The sequence below is a fragment of the Rattus norvegicus genome (assembly GCF_036323735.1).
Source record: "Rattus norvegicus strain BN/NHsdMcwi chromosome Y unlocalized genomic scaffold, GRCr8 chrY_unlocalized_9, whole genome shotgun sequence".
NCBI classification, from domain to species: domain Eukaryota; kingdom Metazoa; phylum Chordata; class Mammalia; order Rodentia; family Muridae; genus Rattus; species Rattus norvegicus.
The window spans coordinates 636399-659167 of record NW_026947412.1 but is presented as its reverse complement, the minus strand read 5'-3'; the positions used below and the strand labels follow the sequence as shown (position 1 = coordinate 659167).

Here is a 22769-nt window from a genome sequence, read left to right as displayed (position 1 = left end):
ACAACTGTCAAAGAAAATGTAAAACAGAAAAAGCTCCTAGCCCAAAACATACAGGAAATCCAGGAAACAATAAGAAGCTCAAAGCTAAGGATCACAGGTATAGAAGAGAGTGAAGACTGCTAGCATCTAGGGACAGTAATATCTTCAACAAAATCATAGTAGAAAACTCCCTAACCTAAAGAAAGAGATGCCCATGAACAGATAAGAAGCCTAAAGAACTCTAAATAGATTGGACCAGAAAATAAAATCCTCCCCTCACATAATATAGAAAAAAACCAAATGCAAAAAACAAACAAAAATATGAAAAGCAGTAAGGGAAAAGGTCAAATAACATATAAAGGCAAACCTATCAGAAATACACCAGACTTCTCATCAGAGTCTATGAAAGCTAGAACAGCCTTGACAGATGTCACACAGATCCTAAAAGAAACAAATGCCAGCCCATGTTACTGTGTCCTGAAAAACTGTCAATTAAAATAGATAGAGAAACCAAGATATTCCATGAGAAAACCAAATGTACACAATATCGTTCTACGTATCCAGTCCTACAAAGGATAATAAATGGCAAAGTCCAACACATGGTGGCAAGTAAAACCATAGATAAAGAAAGAAATTAAACTTTTCGCAGCAAAACAGAGAAGAGAAGCACACAAACACAAACTAACCTCAAATTACGAAAATAACAGAAAGCAACCATCACTATTCCTAAATAACTCTAAATATCAAGGAACTCTATTCCCCACTAAAAAGACACAGATTAACAAACTGGATATTGAATGAGGACCCCGCATTTTGCACTACAGGGAACACTGCTCAGAGAAAAAGACAGACATTACCTCAGAGTGAAAAGCTGGAAAACAACTTTCCAAGCAAATGGTCTGAAGAAGCAAACTGGAGTAGTCTTTCTAATATCAAATAAAATCGACTTTCAGCCAAAAGTGATCTAAAAAGATAAGGAAGGAGACCTCATATTCATCAAAGCAATAATTCACCAAGATGAACTCTAAATCATAAATATCTATGCTCCAAATAAAAGGGAATCAGCATAAATAAAAGAAACCTTACTAAATCTCAAAGCATACATTGCACCTCACACAATAAGAGTAGGTGATTTCTACAGCCCACTCTCATCAATGGAAAGATAATGGAAACAGAAAATAAACAGAGACATAGACAAACTAAGAGAAGTCATGAATCAAATGGACTTAACAGATAATTACAGAAAATTTTATCCTAAAGCAAAAGGTACTCACCACCTCATTGCACTTTCTCCAAAATTGACCATAATTGGTCATAAAAAAGGCCTCAACAGATACAGAAAGGTAGAAATAATCCCATGCATCATATCAGTTCACCACGGGCTAAAGCTTGTCTTTAATGACAATAAGGAAAGAATGCCCACATATACGTGGAAGTTAAACAATGCTTTACTCAATGATAACCGGGTCAAGGAAGAAATAAGGAAAGAAATGAAAGACTTCTTAGAATTTAATGAAAATGAAGTTACAACATACCCAAACTTATGGGACACAATGAAAGCTGTGCTTATAGGAAAACACATAGCTCTGAGTGCCTGCAGAAAGAAACAGGAGAGAGCATAAATCAGGAGCTTGACAGCACACTTAAAAGTTCTACAACAAAAAGGAAGGTAATACACCCAGGAAGAGTAGAAGGCAAGAAATAAACTCAGAACTGAAATCAACCAAGTAGAATCAAAGAGAACCATAGAAAGAATCAAAAGAACCAAAAGGTGGTTCTTTGAAAAATCAACAAGATAGATAAACCCTTGGGCAGGACAACGAGAGGACACAGGGAGTGTGTCCAAATTAACAAACTCAGAAATGAAAAGGGAGACATAACTACAAAATCAGAGGAAATTCAAAATCCCTCAGATCCTACTACAAAAGTCTATATTCAACAATACTTAAAAATCTGCAGGAAATGACAATTTCTAGACAGATACCAGTTGACAAAGTTAAATCAGGAACAGGTAAACTATTTAAACAACCCCATAACTCCTAAGGAAATACAAGCAGTCATTAAAGGTCTTCCAACCGAAAAGAGTCTGGGTAGAGATGTGTTTAGTGAAGAATTCCTTATTTATAATAGCCAGAAGCTTGAAAAAACCAAATGCCCTTCAACTGAGGAATGAATGCAGAAAATGTGGTACATCTGCACAATGGAATATTACTCAGCAACCAAAAGCAATGACTTTATGAAGTTCTTAAGCAAATGGATGGACTGGAAAATATCATCCTGAGTGAGGTAAACCAATCACAGAAATACACATGAGGTATGAACTCATAGATAAGTGGCTATTAGCCCAAATGCTTGAATTACCCTAGATGCACAGAACACATGAAAGTCAAGAAGGATGACCAAAATGCGAATGTTTCACTCCTTCTTTAATTGGGTACAAGAATACCCTTGGCAGGGAATAGAGGCTAAGATTAAAACAGAGACAGATGGAACACCCAATCAGAGCCTACCCCACATGTGGCCCATACATATACAGCCACCTATTTAGACAAGATGGATGAAGCAAAGAAGTGCAGGCCGACAGGAGCTGGATGTAGATCTCTCCAGATTGACAGAGCCAGAATACAGCAAATACAGAGGTGAATGCCAGCAGCAAACCACTGACCTGAGATCAGGACCCACGATGAAGGAATCAGAGAAAGAACTGGAAGAGCTTGAAGGGGCTCGAGACCACATATGAACAACAATGTCAAGCAACCAGAGCTTCCAGGGACTAAGCCACTACCCCTAAGGACTATACATGGACTGACCCTGGACTCTGACCTCATAGGTAGCAATGAATATCCTATTAAGAGCACTAGTACAAGGGGAAGCGCTTGGTCCTGTCAAGGTTGAACCCCCAGTGAACATGATTGTTGGGGCGGGGGCTGAAATTGGGGGGGATGGGGCGGGGAACACCCATATAGAAGAGGGGGATTAGGGGGATGTTGGCATGGAAACCAGGTAGGGGAATAACATTCAAAATGTAAATAAGAAATACTCAAGTTAATAAAGATAAAAAAAATTAATGTGAACAGATAAACAGATACCGGTTTTCAGTTCTTCATAATTTCAAGAAGAACCTGAAAGAGAATATATAATGTTCCAGAGATAAAATAGGGGAATTTAAATTAGCCGGCATAAATATGTTGTTAAAATTTTCTCCCTTCTGTTATCTATTAATTCTGACTATTCGTGCTATGAATGAAAATATGGTTGTAAAATGTCTATCAATCCCCAAAGCCTGAAACGTTGTGAAAAAGTTTCGTATTTCTCCCTACCGTGGGTCTTTGGTCACCATCCTTTTCATTGCCCATCTAAATTCTCTGTAAATCATGTAGATCAGAGGACTACGTGAGGATGTCACTCTCATGTAGAAGACCAATAAACTGTCTGTACTTGCATGTATTTGCTCTTGGGAGCATGTAAATAAAACTTTCAGTTCCAAGAAGAAAACATGGCCATCCAATGGGACCCCCGTTAACCAAAATCTTTCTTTCTGCCATCAGTGAACTTTAGCACACTGGTAACAATGCAGACAATAATATAAAGGAATAATCCTGTAATAATAATAATAATAGTAATAGTAATAATAATAATAATAATAATAATAATAATAATAACAACAACAACGGAATAATGCCCTGAGGGATCACGGACTAAGGAAATAACATGTTGAGCCGTGTTTTTCTAGGGATATTGTATCCATGAAAGCAAATTTCCTCACACATGAAAATCACGCACCCTGTCACGGCTTCACAGAGAGAGTTGGGAACCAGAGTGGTCTTTTCTTAGGACAAGAGAATCTTCGCCAACCTTCCAAATGGAAAACCAATCCAGACAGTCTGTGTGAGGATGGTTAACTTATGCATGACTAACACACACACACACACACACACACACACACACACACAGCACACACACACACACACACAGCACACACACACACACATCCCACACACACACACATGCACACACACACACACACACACACACACACACACACACACACACACATCTCTGATGTATGCTTCTTAGAGTGTCCAGGCGCACACCAGGTATGAAAGGATGAAGTGGACCCAGGAACCAGTCGGTCAGCAGAATCTAGGTCTGCCTGCAAGTAAGTTAGGGTTCCTCCAAGGAATTCAGTGTCACAGCTCTTTTAGAAGTTATTCGGGGAAGCGCTGTGTGCATATATTTTACTCAGGGTGAACAAGGGCTACACAAAACTTTGAGAGCATGAAGGGGTATTCGGGTGCATTTACATTGATGGAGGCCTCATTTGGTTGAGCTTTTTAATCTCTGTCCCATCCTCAGTCTGTTGTTCAGGGATCTCCATTTGACCTCCTCAGACACAGACTCCACTGAATGTGCCCCATCCCCACCCCTGAGGTCTTGCTTGCTCGATATCAAAGGATTTCAGGTTCCGACTCTGCATTCTCCATCAGATTAAATCCTCAGGAAGGTGGCCTTCTAGATGCCATGAATTAACCAGTGCATCGAGTTTCTGCATTAACCCGTATGTCCCCTAATTTTGGCAGGTTCTCTCTGCACAGCGCTATCCCTCCATCTTCCCCACCGAACCTCTGCTTCTGTCCTCAGACGCCCTCACTCACCCACAGAATCTGTTCGAGTTTTCCTTTCAGAGAGGTCGATGCTTTCCCCCTCACCGGCCTTCTCCTTTCCTATGTCCTCTCTGCATTTAAGGATTGTAGATAAAATACGATTTAACTCACAGCTGATACTGATACCATCCGTAGGTAAACGCCAGCCATGTTTGTGTCTCTATGTCTCAGCTCCGTCTCGGGCTTTTTTTTTTTTTTTCTAGTTTCATCTATTTTCCCTGAAGCTTGATGATATCATGCCCCATCCCTATGATATCATTCCCCCACCCCCATGATGTCATGCCCCTCTCCATGATGTCATGTCCCACCCGTACGATGTAATGCCCCACCTCCATGATGTCATGCCTGCGCCCCTTGCTAGAATGGTTGCATCTATTCACCAGGTAACATTCTGAATGCTGCCCTGTCACCACACTCCTCCCCGCTCCCAGCATTTACAGTCCCTCTTTCTATCCTCTCCCCTTCTTCTCTGAGAGAGTGGAGGACCCCTCTCAGTGCACCCTCTCCCCTGGCACATCAAGTCTCTGCACGACATGGTTCATCATCTCCCACCAGGTCCTGAAAACCCAGCCCGGGTAGGAGAACAGGATCCACAGACAGGCGACGGGTTTAGTGAACCCACGTGAAGACCATTGTGCTCCTCTGCCTCTCTCAGTCCTTCCCTCAGCTCTTCAGTGAGACTCACTGAGCTCCATCTGATATTTGTCCGTGCGCCTCTGCTTCTGTGTCAGTCGGCTGCTCGGTGGAGCCTTGCAGAGAACAATAATGCTACCTCCCGTCTGCAGACACAAGAAAGAACCATTAATAATGTAAGTGTTTCCCATTTGCCCGTAGGATAAGTCTCTGATCCGGCCACTTATCCTTTGGCTATTCGCTCATTTCCTCTTCGATCTCTTTCCCTGTGCCTATAATAGAGAGGGCAATTTCTGGGTCAAAATTTTGGGGGTGGGTTTGTGTCCTTATCCTTCCACCTTGGGTCCTCCGTGGCTACGGAAAGAGACCATTTCAGTATCCGTATCCCCACTGCTACAAGTCTCAGCTAAAGTCAACCTCATGGACCCCAGGGTAGCCTCACCGATCCCAGATTGCAGGCAAATCAAAGACATAACACCCACCCTGGACAGTCACTGATTTCAGTTTATTCTCTTGGCCCTCTGTCCCTCTTGCCCGTCTCTCCCAAGAAATGATTCTCAAACCCCATTTCCCTTCCCATCCTCTCACCACCCAATCCTTTCCTTCCATCTGCCTCCTCTCATTATTTTATTCCTCCATCTTAGTGAAATTCAAGCATTTTTCTTGGGTTTTTCTTCATGTTTAGCCTTTTTTGGTTCCATAGATTGTAATGTGTGAATTCTGTACTTTATGGCTAATACCCTCTTTTAAGTGAGCATGTACATGGTATTTTGGGTCTCAGTTACCTCATTCAGAACAATACTTTCTAATTCCATGTATTTGACCACATCTTCACAATGTCCTTATTTTCAAAGATTCATAGTATTCCATAGTGTAATTGAACCACATTTTCCGTAGCCATTCTTTGGTTGAGGTGCTTCTGGGTTATTTCTATTTTCTGCTCATTATGAAGAAAGCAGTTAGAAATCTTATGGAGCACATGACCTTGCGGTATGGCAGATGTCTTTTCAGATATAAGGCCAGGAGTAGTATAGCTGGGTCTTTAGAAAGAATATCACTCATTTTCTCAGAATCCACTGGATATATTTGCAAAGACATTATTCGGATTTGATCTTCCCACAGCAAATGTTGTTTGTATCCTGATTTTTATCTGCTTCCTAAAAGGATGTTGCCCCTTACTAGACCTCTGTCATGGAATAAGGAGATCACATATGAACCTTCTGTACATTTTAATTGTTCCGTAAATGCTAGAGCCTATAACGGGGGCAAGAGGGGAAAGTTGATACTAGAGGGTTGAGGGTGGGGTTGGGTAGAGAGGCAGAAGAGGATAAGAGAGGCATAGTATTATTACCATATAATAATATAATATACTAACCTAATATATTAATGTTATTTATATTTTATCATGATATTTATATATAATAATTTAATATATTAATATAATATATTAATATTTATTTTATATTATCATAATGTTGATACATAACAATTTAATATGTTAATATAGTATATTAATTATATTATTATAATGTTAGTATATAACAATTTAATATTAACTTATTAGAATATTTTATATATGTACACACACACACACACACACATATATATATATATATATTGAATGATCTGTAACTTCCACTAAGCTAACTCCAAGTGGACCTCACACATTAATGGGTAATGCTGAGGGCAGAATATTTTTTTTCAGTTCGGTTTGCTTATATGGTAGATCACTTTGATGGGTTTTCATAGATTGATCCATTCCTGAAGCCTCAGTAGAAAGCCTACATGATCGCAGTAAATGGCGGTTTTGATATGCCCTTGAATATTATTTTCGAGCATTTTCCCTAGTATTTTTTCCACCAATGTTCATAAGGGCAATTCATCTGAAATTCTATCTTTGTTGAGTCGATTTAGGTGTCAGGGCGACAGTGGTGTCATGGAATCAGTTTGGCATTTTCCTCCTTTTTCTGTTTTTTTGGAGTAGGTTGAGAATTCTTTGAAAATCTTGTAGGAGTCTGCACTCAAGCAACCGGGACCTGGGGCTCTTGCTTGGGGGGGGGGAACTTAATGTTTGTGTCTCTTTAGGTGTTGTAGAGCTATTTGCATAGTTTATCTTACCTGAATTTACCTGTGGTCAGGGTAATCAGTCTACACAATCATCTACTTCATTCAGAGCTTCTAATTACAGAGGGTTTTTGAAGTGAGACCTAATGATTCTGTGACATTCATCAGTGTCCATTGATACAGCTCCCTGTTCATTTCTGATTTTGTTATTTGGATGCTGTCTCTCCACCTATTACATTATCTGTCTGAGGATTTGTCTGCCGGGTCGATGTTCCCAAGGAACCAGCTCTAATTTTTTTTTTTAATCTTTGTATTCACTTTGTTTCTGATGGATCACTTTCACCCCGAGTCTGATCATTTCTTGCTGTCTCCTCCTTTAATATGTATTTGCTACTTTTATTTTAGAGATTTAGTGTGTGCTGAGAAGTTGCTTGTGTCAAATCTCTGGTTTCTTTATGAAAGTGCCCTGTGCTGCATATGCATGTTCCTCTTAGCACTGCTTTTACGTCCCTTAAGTTTGGAGAAGCTGTGCCTTCATTTTCATTAAATTCTAGGAACCCTTTTTGTTTTTCATGTCTTCTCTGAGTTGGGGATTCTTCAGTTGCGAGCTATTGAATTTCAATGAGTTTATACATTTTTTCTTATTGTTGAAGTCCAGTTTTAATACATGGAGATCTGAGAAGATCCAATGGTTAGCACAGTCTTTCTGTATCTGTTATGGCTTGTTTAGCGAGGGAGAACATGGTCAGTTTAGGATAAAGTTCCATGAGGTACTAAAAAGAGAGTGTGTACTTTTGTGTTCGTGTGAACTATTCTGTAGATATCAGTGAGGTCAGTTTAATTGAACCCCGTGTTAGTTATATTATTTATTTTTTTTAAATTTCTGTTTCAAAGGCCTACCCTTGGTGAGAGTGGGACATTGATGTTCCCCACTATTAATATGTGAGGTTCGATGTGATATTTAAGTTTCAGCAATATTTCTCTCACCAATATTGCTGCTTTTTCTTTGGCATATAGATGTCCAAAATCGAGATGCCATTTTGGTGGATTATTCCTCTGATGCATATGAAGTGTCCTTCCACATCTCTTTTGATTACTTTTGGTTGAAAGTCTGATTTGCTGCATGTTAGAATGGTTACATCATCTTTTTTCTTATGTCCATTTGCTTGGAAAACTTTTTCCAACTACTTAGTCTGAGGTTGTGTCTATCTCGGTTGTTGGATTGTGTTCCTTGAGTGCAACAGAAGGATGGTCCTGTTTTTAAATCTATTGTGTTAGCCTGTGTCCTTTTACTGTTGAGTAGAGGCCATTAATGCTTAAAGGTGTTAATGAGAAGTGATATTTATTTCATGCAATTTTGATGTTGTGGAAGCAGGGTTTTTTTGCTTGCATCCTTTTTATTTTTGTTTTCTTGATTGGGATGTTTGAGTGTGTATGTGAGTATTAGATATGTTCTGTAGGGTGCATGGTTTTTTTGTTTGCATGTTTTTTGTTTGCATGTTTTTTGTTTTTTGTTTTGTTTTTTGGTAGATGTTAGAGTATTCATGTGAATATGAGATCCCTTCTGTAGGTTATGCTGTGTAATTATTAATATCTAGTGGGAGGCAGTGATGGTTCAATTTCTGAAAATGCATCAATATAATCCAGGATATAATGAAACTGAAAGAAAAAAAATCACATAATAATCTCGTTAGATGCTGAAAAAGCTTGCAAAAATATTCCAAACCCCCTTCATGTTAAAAAATGAGAGCGACCAGGGATACTAGTTCTATGCAGAAACATAATAGAGGCAACGGACAGCAAGCCGGTACCCAACATCAACTTAAATGGAAAGAAACATAAAGCAATTCCATTAAAGTCAAGGACCATGTAAGGATGCCCACACTCCCTACTCTGTATAGTATTTGAAATTCTATCCAGGGTGAAAGCATGGCTCAAATTTTGTTCTGACATGGAGTATGGCCAAGGCCTGTGAAGGACGAATGACACAGAGCTTTAGAACTCCTGGGGTATGGCACACTCTTCAGCACAGTCTCGTTGGACCTTGTTGAGGCAGGAACCCAAGGAGGACTTCATGCAGAGTGTCGGTCAGTTATTGCACTCATATCTCTCTTAATCTAAGAAGTGCATGAAAATCCTCATGGAGTTTCCCACCACTCAGAGGGCAGCGCCATTGGAATTTGCAATAACAGTGGTCAAGGTCTTTTAGGAATTGCCTCTGGGGCAGATCAGTGCTTCCATCATTGCCCGAGGAAATGTAGTATGGTCAACGACGACCACCAACCTTAAAACGCATTTGGAAAAGTAAATAGTTTGTGAAGCTGGTTAAGATGTTGTCCCTACTGACTCTGATGTAAAACACAATTTGTGTAACAATTTGATGTTTGGAAAGACTGGGACCTTTTAAGGTCAGGGATCAAGAACAATGGCGGGATAGGCTAATGGTGTGACTGTCACAAAGGCTGGACTGTTGATAACTGATTTCTGATTGAGTTTTACCCTCAGCTTCCTGATTGATTTAATAGATTGCCACAGATGTGCATTCTGATCATTAAAAGCAGATATGACATTTTTATGCAGATGTTTAGATTTCTATTTTTAAGACTATTATAAGAGTACTCTTAAAGATAAATAATACAATACTTAGCCATTTCTCTGTAAATTCAAATTGCTTACTTTTGAAGTTACGTTGGCCTTGAGAATAATTTCTTTTCTTTAGGTGTACTATAAAATATTTGTTCTAATACATTATTGGGTATCACCTTATTTCACCACTAAGCTAGAGAAGAAAACAAGAACATGATCACATTTGTGTAATACAATATTCAATAAATTAATGGTCTAGAAGGAAAATATTGCCTGTTGGGAAACAGAGAAAACCTCGAAAATTGAACTATATGTCACAGCAATGAACCTGGGAAGAAAAATATTATCTAGAAGAATCTCATATACTCCATGTTTCTAAATCTTTCTACCCATGCCGAGCCCCTGACCATCTTTGTCCATTCAGAGCATGTAACCACTAATGAAGCAAAGAGAAGTCTCTAGATTTAGAGAGATGGAGTATGTGAAGGTTACCACTGTGTCACAAGAGACACTCCTGGATAAGGCCCTCTCGAATCTGGTCAATGTAAGGAAGGCTGTTCAGCAGGTAGGCCATGGCGTTTCTCAGTCATCATCATTAGGCCCTGGCTGTAAAATCTCTTGTATCCTGGAGAGCCCTAGCTCCTTCTGTGAGGTCACAAGTGTTGTTGTGACTGCATCTGCCTCTCATATATTCCTTCAGTACCTCTAAGGCTTACTAATTGGCCTTTAATTCAGAGTGAACAGCCATTTTTGAGGGAGAAAAGGAGGATGAAGAGGTCAGAGATGGAGAGAAGGAAGATGCCCTTCTATCTTGGTGTAAAAAAAGGAAGAAATACGTGGTCCATTGGAGAGATAAATTAGTCCTGGGTAGGTTTTTAGTGGGTTCCTTGAAGAGACAGCCTTGATCTGAGTCTTCCACATATGGGAATCAGGAGCTGGGAGCCTCTCAGAAGCATCTGGACTTCCCTGTTCTTATGGCTCCTGGAAATCAGAGAGTTTATATCATTCATTTCTTTATTCCAAAAGCAAGGTGTTGGAAAGTGCACAGTTGTTTCCTGAGAGCCCATGGCCTTTATTCTTTTTGTCAAGAAGAATAATGTCCTAAGGAAGAAGGGATGGGCAAGTATCTTGTCCTCAGCTCAGAGTAAACTCCTCCAGGATTAAGATCCCTATAGGGCAGTTTGAGTCTGACACTGATATCTGGGAGAGAGAAGTGCTTCTAGTTGAGATTTCATCATCTCAGTCTTTCACTAGTATTACTCTAACTACCATTCCCTGACAGTGACCCTTGAGATTTCTGAGTCAATAGTTGAGATTAGCTAGCAGTTTCTTTTCTTTTATTTCTTCCATTTTTTTTATTTTTTACCAAATTTTATTGCTTTCTTAACTGGATATTTCTATATTTACATTTCAAATGTTATCTTCTTTGAAAGTTTCCTGTCAATAAGAACCGTAACTGATCCCACTACTCTTCTTCTATAACCTCCCTTACTTCACCTTGACATTCCCTTAAACTGGGAGTCAGACCTGGGAAGGACCAAGGGCTTCTCCTTCCATTAGTGCCCAACAGAGCCATTCTATGTTACATATGCAGTTGGAGCCATAGTTCTGTCGATGCACATAATATTGGCTTAGTACCAGAAATCTCTGGTTCTTTGGCATTGCTTTTCTTGTGAAGTTGAAAGCCCCTTCAGTTCTGTTTGGAGCAATGCCCTTGACGCCCTCCATTGTTGATGTTATTATTATGGTTAGAATTAAGTAGGATTATTTTTATGGAAAATCCCCAGCCAGCTTCATAATACTATACAAATCTGATGGTCATGAAAAATAATAACATTTTAAAGTTGTCCTGCTGACTAATAATATGACAAACCTTTTACATTTCTGATATTATGTCAACATTAGCTGATTCCATGACCACACCAATATTGTATCTTTGGACTGAGTAAATGTTTCTTACTTCTCCCCACCCTATGTTACCACTGTTATGGTATAAATTCAGCCTTGGAGGAAAATAAAATTGTCACCTTGATCAGAGTCTTATCTTAACAACCTACATTGTTACCCTTTTACCCAGTTCTATTCCAGGCACCCTCAGACCTCTCACTTACAAATGGCACCCAAGGAGAGGCTCTTTGAAGGTGTCCTAGAGGAGAAAGTCATTCCCTGTAAATAGGCTGGTCTGTCTTCTTTGTTTTTGAAAGCCTTTGCTCCCCCTTGGAGTTTTTGCTCCCACCCACCACCACCTCCCAGAGCTTCTGCTGAGAGATGGCACAAGCATTCTACAGGAATCTTTTGTGACATGACTCAGGGAGTCACTCAGGACACAATGAATACGGTTAAAAATTTAAAAAAAAAATCTTAGATTTTGTAAAAATATTGTCCATAAATCCCCCAGGAAGGAGCAATTGATTCAAAAGATAGTATAGAGTTTGTGATAGTTTAATGAATGAGCTAACACTTTCACTGAAGTCTACAATCTGTAGTGAATAAAATTTATGTGCATTTTGGGTACAAGGTTGCCTCTCCTTGTGTGGATGAGCAACCCCACATATGTGGATTAAAAACCTTATACACTCATGCTACTGCTCCGGTCATTTGTCAATCTATGCTCCGTGGTTGCACTCCAGAAGTGGTCCACTATGGGTTTTTGGTGCATCACAGGGAACTGTACTCCCTCCAAACCACAATTGGTGAAGAAATCACAAGTAATCTCAAACAAGTCAGTCTTTTGTGTTCTGTGTTACTTTCTGTTTTATCTCCGTGTCATGTCTCGTCTTTGTTTCATGTTGACTTGTGTTGTCTGCCTCTGATGTCTGCAGGGTTTGAGTCCCCACTGGAAAAGGTTTAGAGTCCACTCGGTTGTCACTATTGGTCCTGTAAGGGGCTTACAGTTGTGACAGGTTGACTTGCTAGTTGACACAAGCCATAGGGCCTAGAGGAGGCTCTAGGAGGAAAAAGGAATCTAGGGGACACTCTAGAATCCCATTGGGAGGTGGGATCAGATGGTCTGCCTCTTCCCAGAAGAAGCTAAGGTTAAGCTGCATTTTGGGCCAGGTACTGAAGGTAACAGGCATCTGTTGGATTCACTTATAGAATGATTTTTCTTGGTCCTGTTTTTCTATTTTGTTTTCTTTGGTATTGCTGAGTGTCTTTTTTTGGCTTTTGTTTAATTTTTGGACTTGGGCTGATGATAGTGTTTGAAATCATGGAACTGTTTGCTTTGTTTCTCAAGAAGTTTTACTTGGTCCTCTTGGTGCTTAACTTGGAAATAATTTGCTTCAGAGAAATTGCTTTCTGCCAGGGAGCCTGCCTTATCTGCTGGCCCTATTGCAAGTGAGGAGTTGGTCTTCATCATTAAGTCCCTTCCTTGTTAGTCATCATTAACAAAGACACTGCCTCTGATCCTACCACTGCAGCAGTCAGTTCTTGTCCCATGGTCAAAATGCCCCAGGTTGGGGGTCAGGGTAGTCCCTAAAATAGTTTAAGAAAGACTCTGCACCAGACTACGAGGAACTTTGTTTTGCCAGACAAAACAGGCCTTACTCTAGTATGACATGAGGAGAAAGTGTTGGCACCGGCTCTTCATCTTACACTAATTGGAGGCTGTGGCCAAGGTCATGGTCAATGTTTTTTTTTTCCATGGCCCTCTAACTAAGTGAGATGGCTTAGTGAAGGGCTACTCCTGCAGTACTGGGAGGGCTATACTTCTATTAAAGATCAGTACTCCACTGTTAGTCATATATTTATTGGTTGTAAGAGGCAGGAAACCCAATGCAATTGTGACCCTGCCTCAGGAATGGCAGCAGAAAGTGTCCTTAAAACCAATTGCCTCTAACTATAGCTTACTCTCTGATACCTGAGGCTTCAGTCGGATAACAACACCTTGGGCAAACCCCCTTCAATACTCAAATGCTACTTTCTCCTGGTCTTTTGGGGGAAGGTCATCAGGCATGTCTGACATGCTGGAAGAAACTTCCCCCCTAAAGCAGATGAACCATAAAATGATTTTGTCAACCACTTGGCATTTACTACTCAGATCCTAACCATCTCCCCATCCTTTTGTTATTAATTCCTACTGGAAGCCTAGTGTCCTTCAGAGGCTGGGTCTCTTGAGAGGCAGAGCCACTGAGCTGACTCTAAGGAGCTGAGCTGAGCTGAGTCCAGAAGGACAGCCAGTAACAGACCAGCTGCCCCTCTGCTCTCATTTTTGTTTCACAGGCACAAGGCTTCTGCTCAATTATGGGCTGGCCTTTTCGCCCCAAGAAAGCTGGCTCATTTAGCTGTGTGACTGAATGCTATTTGTCACCTGATAAGGTTGTTACACCTGCTCTCATCAGGCCACTCCATAGCACTCTTGCCAGGCCCCTTACAGCTCTTCTTAAGAATTTTATGACCTAAGACACTGTGTACTTTGACTTAAAGTATATCCCAACTTGCTTAATGCATGTCCGAGATTCACATTCTGAAGGTCCTAATTCTAAAGCAAGGGGATGGTGAACCCCCCTAAATATTAAATTTAACTCCACGGTCTGAACCAGGATTGGACAGATGGATATAGTTGGGGTCTTACAATGCTTCAATCAGGTGCTGATATGGAGATTATATTTACTATAAAATTGTTAAAAGTGACAGTGCATTCTTACTGCTTCGCTTTTGGGCACTGATCCAAAGAAGGAGCCCAGGAAGGCACTGAACATGCCGCAAGGTACACATGACTTCATCTTCAGCCTGCACTCCACTGAGAGGACCTGCTTCCTCAAAGATCTGCACTGATTCAAGTCCACTGCCATCGCCCAAGAAGAATCAGTATCCTACCACCCACTCCAGGACAGCTAAAATATGTATTCTTCAACAATGCAATAACTTTCATAGGATTTGACTTTTTGGATAATGCAATTATGATTGTTGCAGGAACACAAATTTATGATTTATTCAAAACATGATTTATTTTGAAATATATAAAAATGTCAATCAGAATGTTATTTTTCCTTCTATGTATCAACACATTATTTATTTCTCAGTTATTGATGTTGTACTTTAATGACATGTGGTTTGCTTATTTCTTATTTGCCATGCATGGGATACCTGTTTATCTCTTTGTCTTTTACTTATATATTTTGGACCTTGGACATTTAATCATTTAACCAGCCTTGTTAAATAACAGGGAGACAATATAGCAACAAACCTATTCACTTATATCATCATAGGCTACCTCTCGATGATGCTTTGATGAGGGTCAAACTCAAACACAAATCTCCATCTCAGTTCAGGCAAGGACATTTTTGTCCTTCAGTCAGATGGGGCCAACATTCTTTTTTACATACTGTCCTGATGCGTTTGCTGAAAAACCAAAAAATTGTCACCACTGCATGCTGAGCTGGACAGTCAATGATGGATAATAGAGTGATATGTTCATGAATAAGCGGCCTAAGACAGGAGGGCCGACATTAGCTGCTGCCTTATCCCATGATGGGCCCTGGTTACAAGATTCTCTTGGCCATGTGATAAATAACACCCCAACCTAAGACAGACGCAGTTTCCAAGGGGTTCATTCCAGGACATACATGGCCATTGGTCACTTTTACATTTGAATATAAGTAAGGTTATGGTTGACTAGGTTCATGGAAAATCCCCAGGCAGCCGTAGAAGACTAATACAAATTTGGTGGTCAAGAAAAATAATAATATGATAATGTTGTCCTGATGATTAATAATATGACACACCTGTGAACTCTCTGACATCCTTTCAACATCAGTTCTGTGACCAAACGAATCCTGTGATCTTGCCCTGCGTAAATGTTTCTTAGTTTCCTCCCTCCCTCTGTTACCCCTGTTATGGGATAAATTCAGCCTTGGAGAAAAATAAAATTGACACCTTGTTCAGACTCTTGTCTTGGCATCCTTCTTTGCGTCCTTTGTCCCACATTCTCTTCCATGTACCCTCAGAACACTCACTTACAGAGCATTTGTAATCCCTTCTCAAAAATCTACCAACAACAGATCAGTTTTCAGTAAACTCGTTTGCCACTAGCATTCACTTCTGTATTTGATATGTTCTAGGTGTGTCTCTCAGGAAAGATATATATCCGGTACCTGGCAGCATGCACTACATAGCTTCATTAATCATATCTAGTTTTGGTGATATATATATTCTCCTACACCAATGAGGTTAGGTAGAATTTTAGTATGGATTCTGTGCTACTAGCTCAAGAATGTTGAATCCACAAATGACAATGCCAAATAATCTTACTCCTGTTCTTAGGAACCTATTGAAGTTGAGGTTTAACTGGACCTCAAGTCATTCCTCTCACTGCCCATCCTCATAAGTATTATGTATGGCCTGAAGAAATAATCATGCTAAAACATCCAAACCCCCCAAGACTGACACTGGGAACACAGGTAGGTAGATATGAGAGAACTGATACTTAAATGGAAAGAGAACACATTCTATACTCTATGTTGCCCTTTGTTTTATTGATATCTGCTAATTTTTGGATAAAATAAGCATTTTGGAGTTTATCATTTGAAGTAGGTACACAATATTTTCACTGTTATATTCATTCTACTACTGGACCCACTTTGTTGACAAAATCACTGAAAAAAATAGAAATGAAAACAGATTTTTGATATGATATTCAGGAATATATATAAAGTCCCCTCTCATGGAATGTTCAATTAGAAAATGAAATACAATATTCACTCAATTAAAGATCTGTAGGGTAAATACAGGTCTTTGGGAAACAGAGAAAACCTAGTAAATTGAAATATATGTCACAGGGATGAACCTGGTAATAAAATTATTATCCAGAAGAATCTCCTCCATTTTAAGTTCCTAGATGTTTTCTACCCATGCCATGCCCCTGACTAAGTTTCTCCATTCACACCATGTAACCACTAATGAAGCAAATGAAGTCGCTAACTGTTGAGAGATGGAGTAAATAAAGGTTTCCACTGTGCCACAGGAGATAGAACTAGAAAGGGCACCCTGGAATCATGTCAGTGTAAGGATAACTGTTCAGCAGGTAGGCCATGGCATTTCTCACCGACATCACCATTAGACCCTCTTCTGTGATGTCACAACTGCTGTTTTGACTGAAACTGCCTCTCAGAAATCCTTCAGTACCTGTAGGGTTTACTAATTGGCCTCAAATTCAGAGCAAATTGGGGAGAGATAACAAAGACGATGAAGAGATTGGAAATGAAGAGAAGGAGGCTGTCCTTCTGTCTTGGCATAAAAAACAAGAAAGAAACATGTGGTTTTTGGGAAAGCTTAGTGAGTCCTTGGTAGGTGTTGAGTGGGATCACTGAAGAGATAGACTTGATCTGAGCCTTTCACATATGGGAATCAGAACTGGGATCCTATCAGAAACATCTGTACTTCCCTGATGTTATGGTTTCCCTAGTCAGTGGGATTATATCATTCATTTTTTTATTCCAAAAGCCAAGTGTTGTGAAGGGCATATATGTTTCCTTGAGAGGTTATGACCTTTACTCTTTTTGTCAAGAAGAAAAGGTCCTAAGGAAGAAGTGAAAAAGAAGTATTGAGTCCCTAGCTCCGAGTAAACTACTCCATGCTTTGGATATCAATAGTACAGTTTGTGCCTGACACTGATATCACAGAGAGAGAAGTTCTTGTAGTTGAGACTTCATCATCTCAGTCTCTCCACTAATATTACTCTGAATACCACTTCAGATTTCTGTATCATAATGTGCGATTACTTGGCAGCTTTCTTCTCTTTTATATGTTTCTCTTTTTAGCAAATTTTATTGCTTTTAATAACTGGATGTTTCTATATTTACCTTTAAAATATTATTTTTTTCCAAGTTTCTTGCCCTTCAGATCCCTAATTGTTCCCTTTTCCTACTTCTTTAACCAGTCTTTCTTTCTGTTGACATTCCATTGAACTGGGAGACAAATTAGGGAGGACCAAGGGCTTCATTTCCATTGTTGCCCAAAAAGGCCATCCTCAGCAACATATGCATTTGGAGCCATAGGTCAGTCCATGTACTTTCCTTGTATATTGGTCTAGTAACCAAACGCTCTGGTTCACTGGCATAGTTCTTATGTGGTTTAAAGCACCCTCAGCACTTCTAATCCTTTTTGAAAATTTACCAACAAGAGGTCCGTTTTCAGTTCACTGGTTTGCTACCAGCATTCACTTCTGTATTCGACATGCTGTATCTGTGTCTCTCAGTAAATATTTATATCCAGTTCCTGGCAGAATGCACTTCTTACCTTCATCAATTTTATCTAGCTTTGTTGGCTGATGTATACATATATACATTTGGTGGCTCCTACACCTAAGTGTTTACGTGGAAAGTTAACATGGATTCTGCCCAACTATGTCAAGAATGTAGAATTCACAAATGAAAATTTCAAATAGACTCTCTCCTGTTTTTATGAACCTTTTGAAGTAGATGTTTAACTGGTCCTCGAGACATTTTTCTCCCTGCCCCTCGTCCAGTATCTTATGTTTGGCCTTAAGAAAGAATCATGGTAAATCATCCTACCCTCAAGTCTGGGCATGCAAACACTGGAAACTAGATATAGTGTACAGGAATGACCTGTGAATAAAAATATTGTCTAGAAGAACTTCCTACACACTGGACTTTTCTCTTCTTATGGTTCCTGGAAGACAGTGGGTTTATATCATTCATTTCTTTATTTAAAAAGCCAAGTGTTTGAAAGGCATATTTGTTTTACTGAAAAGTCATGACCTTTATACTTTGTCAAGAAGAAAGGGTCCTAAGGAAGAAGGGAAAAACAAGTACTATGTGCTTATCTCTGAGTAAACTCCATGCTATGGATATCTATTGTGCACTTTGTGTCTGACACTGATATTTGGGAGAGAGAAGTGCTTCTAGTTGAGACATGATCATCTCAGTCTTTCCACTAGCATTACTCAGACTACCACTTCAGTTTTCCTAGACAATATGTGTGATTACTTGGCATCTTTCTTTTCTTTTATGTCATTCATATTTTTTAGAAAATTTTATTGCTTTTTTTAACTGGATGTTTTCTCTATTTACATTTAAAATATTATTTCCTTTCCCAGTTTCTTCCTTTATGATCCCTACCTGTTCTTTTTTCTTACTTCTATAACCAGTCTTTCTGTCCATTGACATTCCCTTGTACTGTGAGACAAATTAGGGAAGACCAAGGGCATCATCACCATTATTGCCCAAAAAGGTCATTCTCTGCCACATATCCATTTGGAGACATAGATCAGTCCATGTACGTTCTTTGTTTATTGGTCTGGTATGAGAAGGCTCTGGTTTATTGTCATTGTTGTTCTTATGGGGTTGAAAGCACCTTTAGCTCTTCTAATCCTTTTTTAAAATTTACCAACAAGAGGGCCGTTTTCAGTTCACTGGTTTGCTACTAGCATTCACTTCCGTATTAGACATGCTGTATCTGTGTCTCTAGGTAAATATCTATATCCAGTTCCTGGAAGAATGCACTTATTAGCATTATCAATCTTATCTAGTTTTGGTGGCTGATGTACATAAATAATTTTGGTGGCTTCTACACTTATGTTGTTAAGTGGACTGTTATCATTGACTCTCCCCAACTATGTCAAGAATGTAGAATTCACAAATGACAATGCAAATAGACTCCCTCCTGCTTTTTTTTTTTTCTTTTCTTCAGAGCTGGGGACAGAACCCAGGACCTTGCGTTCGCTAGGCAAACACTCTACTGCTAAGCTAAATCCCCAACCCCTGCTGTTTTTATGAACCTATTGAAGTAGACATTTAACTGGTCTTCAAGCCATTCTTCAACCCTGCCCATCATCTGGAAGATTACATTAGGCCTTAAGAAAGAATCATGGTAAAACATCCTAAACACTCAAGTCTGGCCATGGTAACACTGTAAGATAGATAGGGTAGTACTGGCATCAAATGGGAGTAGAGAACCAAATTCAATAGTCCATGTTGTCCTTTGCTTTCCTGATGTCTGGTAATTTTTTGATAAAATAAGGATTTGGGAATTCATCATTTGAAATAGGCACACAGTATTTATACTGTTGTACTCACTCTATGGCTGGGCCCCCTTTGTGACCAAAATCATTACAGAAATTTTAATTGGAAACAGAATTTTTGGTTACACATTGAGGAACATTTACATAGTCCCCTATCAAGGAATTTACAGTAAGAAATTGAAATACAATATTCATTCAATTAAAGGTAGTTGAGAAAATACTGGCCTTTGGGAAATAAAGAAAACCCAGAAAATTGAACTCATTGTCACAGGAATGATCCTGGGAATAAAATATTGTCTTGAAGAATCTCCTACACTCCATGTTCCTACATCTTCTCTACCCATGCCAAGCCCCTGTCTAACTTTCTCCATTCAGAGCATGTAACCACTAGTGAAACAGAGAGAAGTCTCTACTTTAGAGTGATGTAGTACATACAGGTTTCCACTGTGTTACCGGAGACATACCTAGTAAGGGCACTCTTGAATCTGGACAATGTAAGGAAAGGTGTTCATCATGTAGACCACCGTATTTCTCAGTGACATCATCATTAGGAACTCCATGAAAACTCTCTTATAACCTGGTGAGCCCTACCTCCTTATGTTGTCATGACTGCAACTGCCTCTCAGATTTTCCTTCAATACCTCTAAGGTTTGCTAATTGGAATCTTATTCAGAGACAATTTGGGAGTGAGAACAAAGAGGATGAAGGATATGAGATGGGGATAAGGAAGCTGGCCTTCTGTCTTGGTATAAAAAAGAAGGAAGAAATATGTGGTGCTTGGGAAAGCTTAGTGTGTCCTTGTTAGGTGTTGAGGGGTATCTCTGAAGTTATGTGGTTTCCACATAAGGGAACCAGGAGCCAGGAGCCTCTCAGAAGCATCTGGACTTCCCTGTTATTTTGCTTCCTGGAAGTCAGAGAGTTTATATCATTCATTTCTTTATACCAAAAGTCAGGTGTTGTGAAGGGCACAGTTGTATCACTGACAGGTCATGGACTTTATACTTTTTGTAAAAAAGACATAGGTACTAATGAAGATGGCATGGATAAGTATTGTGTTCTCAGCTCAAAGAAACCTCTTCAATGTTCTGGATACCCTATATTGCAGTTTTTGTCTGAAACTTTTTTTTTATTAACTTGAGTGTTTCTTATTACATTTCGAGTGTTATTCCCTTTCCCGGTTTCCGGGCAAACATAACCCTAATCCCTCCCCTTCCCCTTCTTTATGCGTGTTCCCCTCCCCATCCTCCCCCCATTGCCGCATTTCCCCCAACAATCACGTTCACTGTGGGTTCAGTCATAGCAGAACCAAAGTCTTCCCCTTCCACTGGTTATCTTACTAGAATATTCATTGCTACCTATGAGGTCAGTCTTTGTATAGTCCTTAGGGGTAGTGGCTTAGTCCCTGGAAACTCTGGTTGCTTGGCATTGTTGTTCAAAAAGGGTCTTGAGCTCCTTCAAGCTATTTGAGTTCTTTCTCTGATTCCTTCAACGGTGGTCCCGTTCTCAGTTCAGTGGTTGACAGTTATATCTGGGAGAGAGAAGTGCTCTGGTTCAAACTTCATCATCTCAGTCTTTCCACTAGTATTACTCTGTCTATCATTTTAGATTTCCAAGTCAATAGGTATGATTAGTTGGCAGTTTTCTTTTATATCTTTCATTTTTTATCAAATTTCATTTCTTTTTTTAACTGAATGTTTTTATAATTACATTTAAAATGTTATTTCCTTTCCCAGTTTCCTGCCCATAAGATCCCTAACTGGTCCCCCTCCCCTTCTTCTATAACCATCTTTACTACTCCTTGACATTACCTTGAACTTGGAGTCAAACCAAGATGAACCAAGGACTTCTCCTTCCATTGTTGCTCACCAAGTCCAACCTCTTCAACATATGGAGTTGGAGCCATAGCTGTGTCCATGTACATTCTTTTAATATTGGTCTAGTATCAAAAAGCTCTGGTTCATTGGCATTGTTCTTCTTATGGTGTTAAAGCCCCTTCAGCTCTTGTAATCTTTTCTGCACATCTACAAACAAGAAGTCCATTTTCAGTTCACTAGTTTGCCACTAGCATTCACTTCTGTATTTGGCATAATATAGCTGTTCTTCTCAGGAAATATCTATATCTGTTTCCTGGAAGAATTCACTTCTTACCTCATCAACTTTGTCTAGTTTTAGTTTCTAATGTATACATATGTACTTTTGGTGGCTCTTACAGCTATGAGTTTAGCTGGAATTTTATCATTGATTCTGCACATCTAGGTCAAGACTGTAGAATCCACAAATGGGAACTCCAAATAGATTCCATCCTGTTCTTTGGAAACTACTGAAATTGAGGCTTCACTGGCCCTCAAGTCATTCCTCTCCCTGCCCAGTCTCCTATATCTTATGTTTGGCCTTAATAAGGACTCATGGTAAAATATCCGAGACCCTCAAGTATGGCAATGGAACACATGAAGGTAGATATTGCAGAAGTGATATCAAATGGGACTAGAGAACCGAATTCTATAGTCCATGTGGTACTTCCCTTTATTGAAGTATGGTAATTTTTGGATAAAATAAGGATTTGAGAGTGTGTCATTTGAAGCATGTACACAGTATTTACACTGATATACTTACTCTATAGTTGGGCCTCCTTTGTTGCCAAAATCATTGCAGAAAATGGAATTGGAAAACAAATTTTTTGAGTACACATTCAGGAATATTATAAAGTCCCCTATCATGGAATGTACAATAAGAAATTATAATATAATATTCATTCTATTAAAGGACTATAGGGAAAATCCTAGAGTTTGGCAAACAGAGATATCTGAGAAAATTGAACAAAAGACCATAGGAATCGACCTGGGAATAAAATTATTATCCAG

The 22769-nt window shown here is 39.4% G+C and overlaps 1 long non-coding RNA gene across 1 annotated transcript; it reads right to left on the bottom strand.

Moving 5' to 3' along the window:
• Positions 1-6929: 6929 nt before the first annotated feature.
• On the bottom strand, positions 6930-10521 carry LOC134484807 (uncharacterized). Its single transcript, XR_010062617.1, has 3 exons — positions 10419-10521; positions 10017-10119; positions 6930-8999 (listed from the first exon to the last, which is right to left on the bottom strand). It is a non-coding gene; the product is annotated as an uncharacterized LOC134484807 (long non-coding RNA).
• Between the last annotated feature and the right edge of the window lie 12248 nt (positions 10522-22769).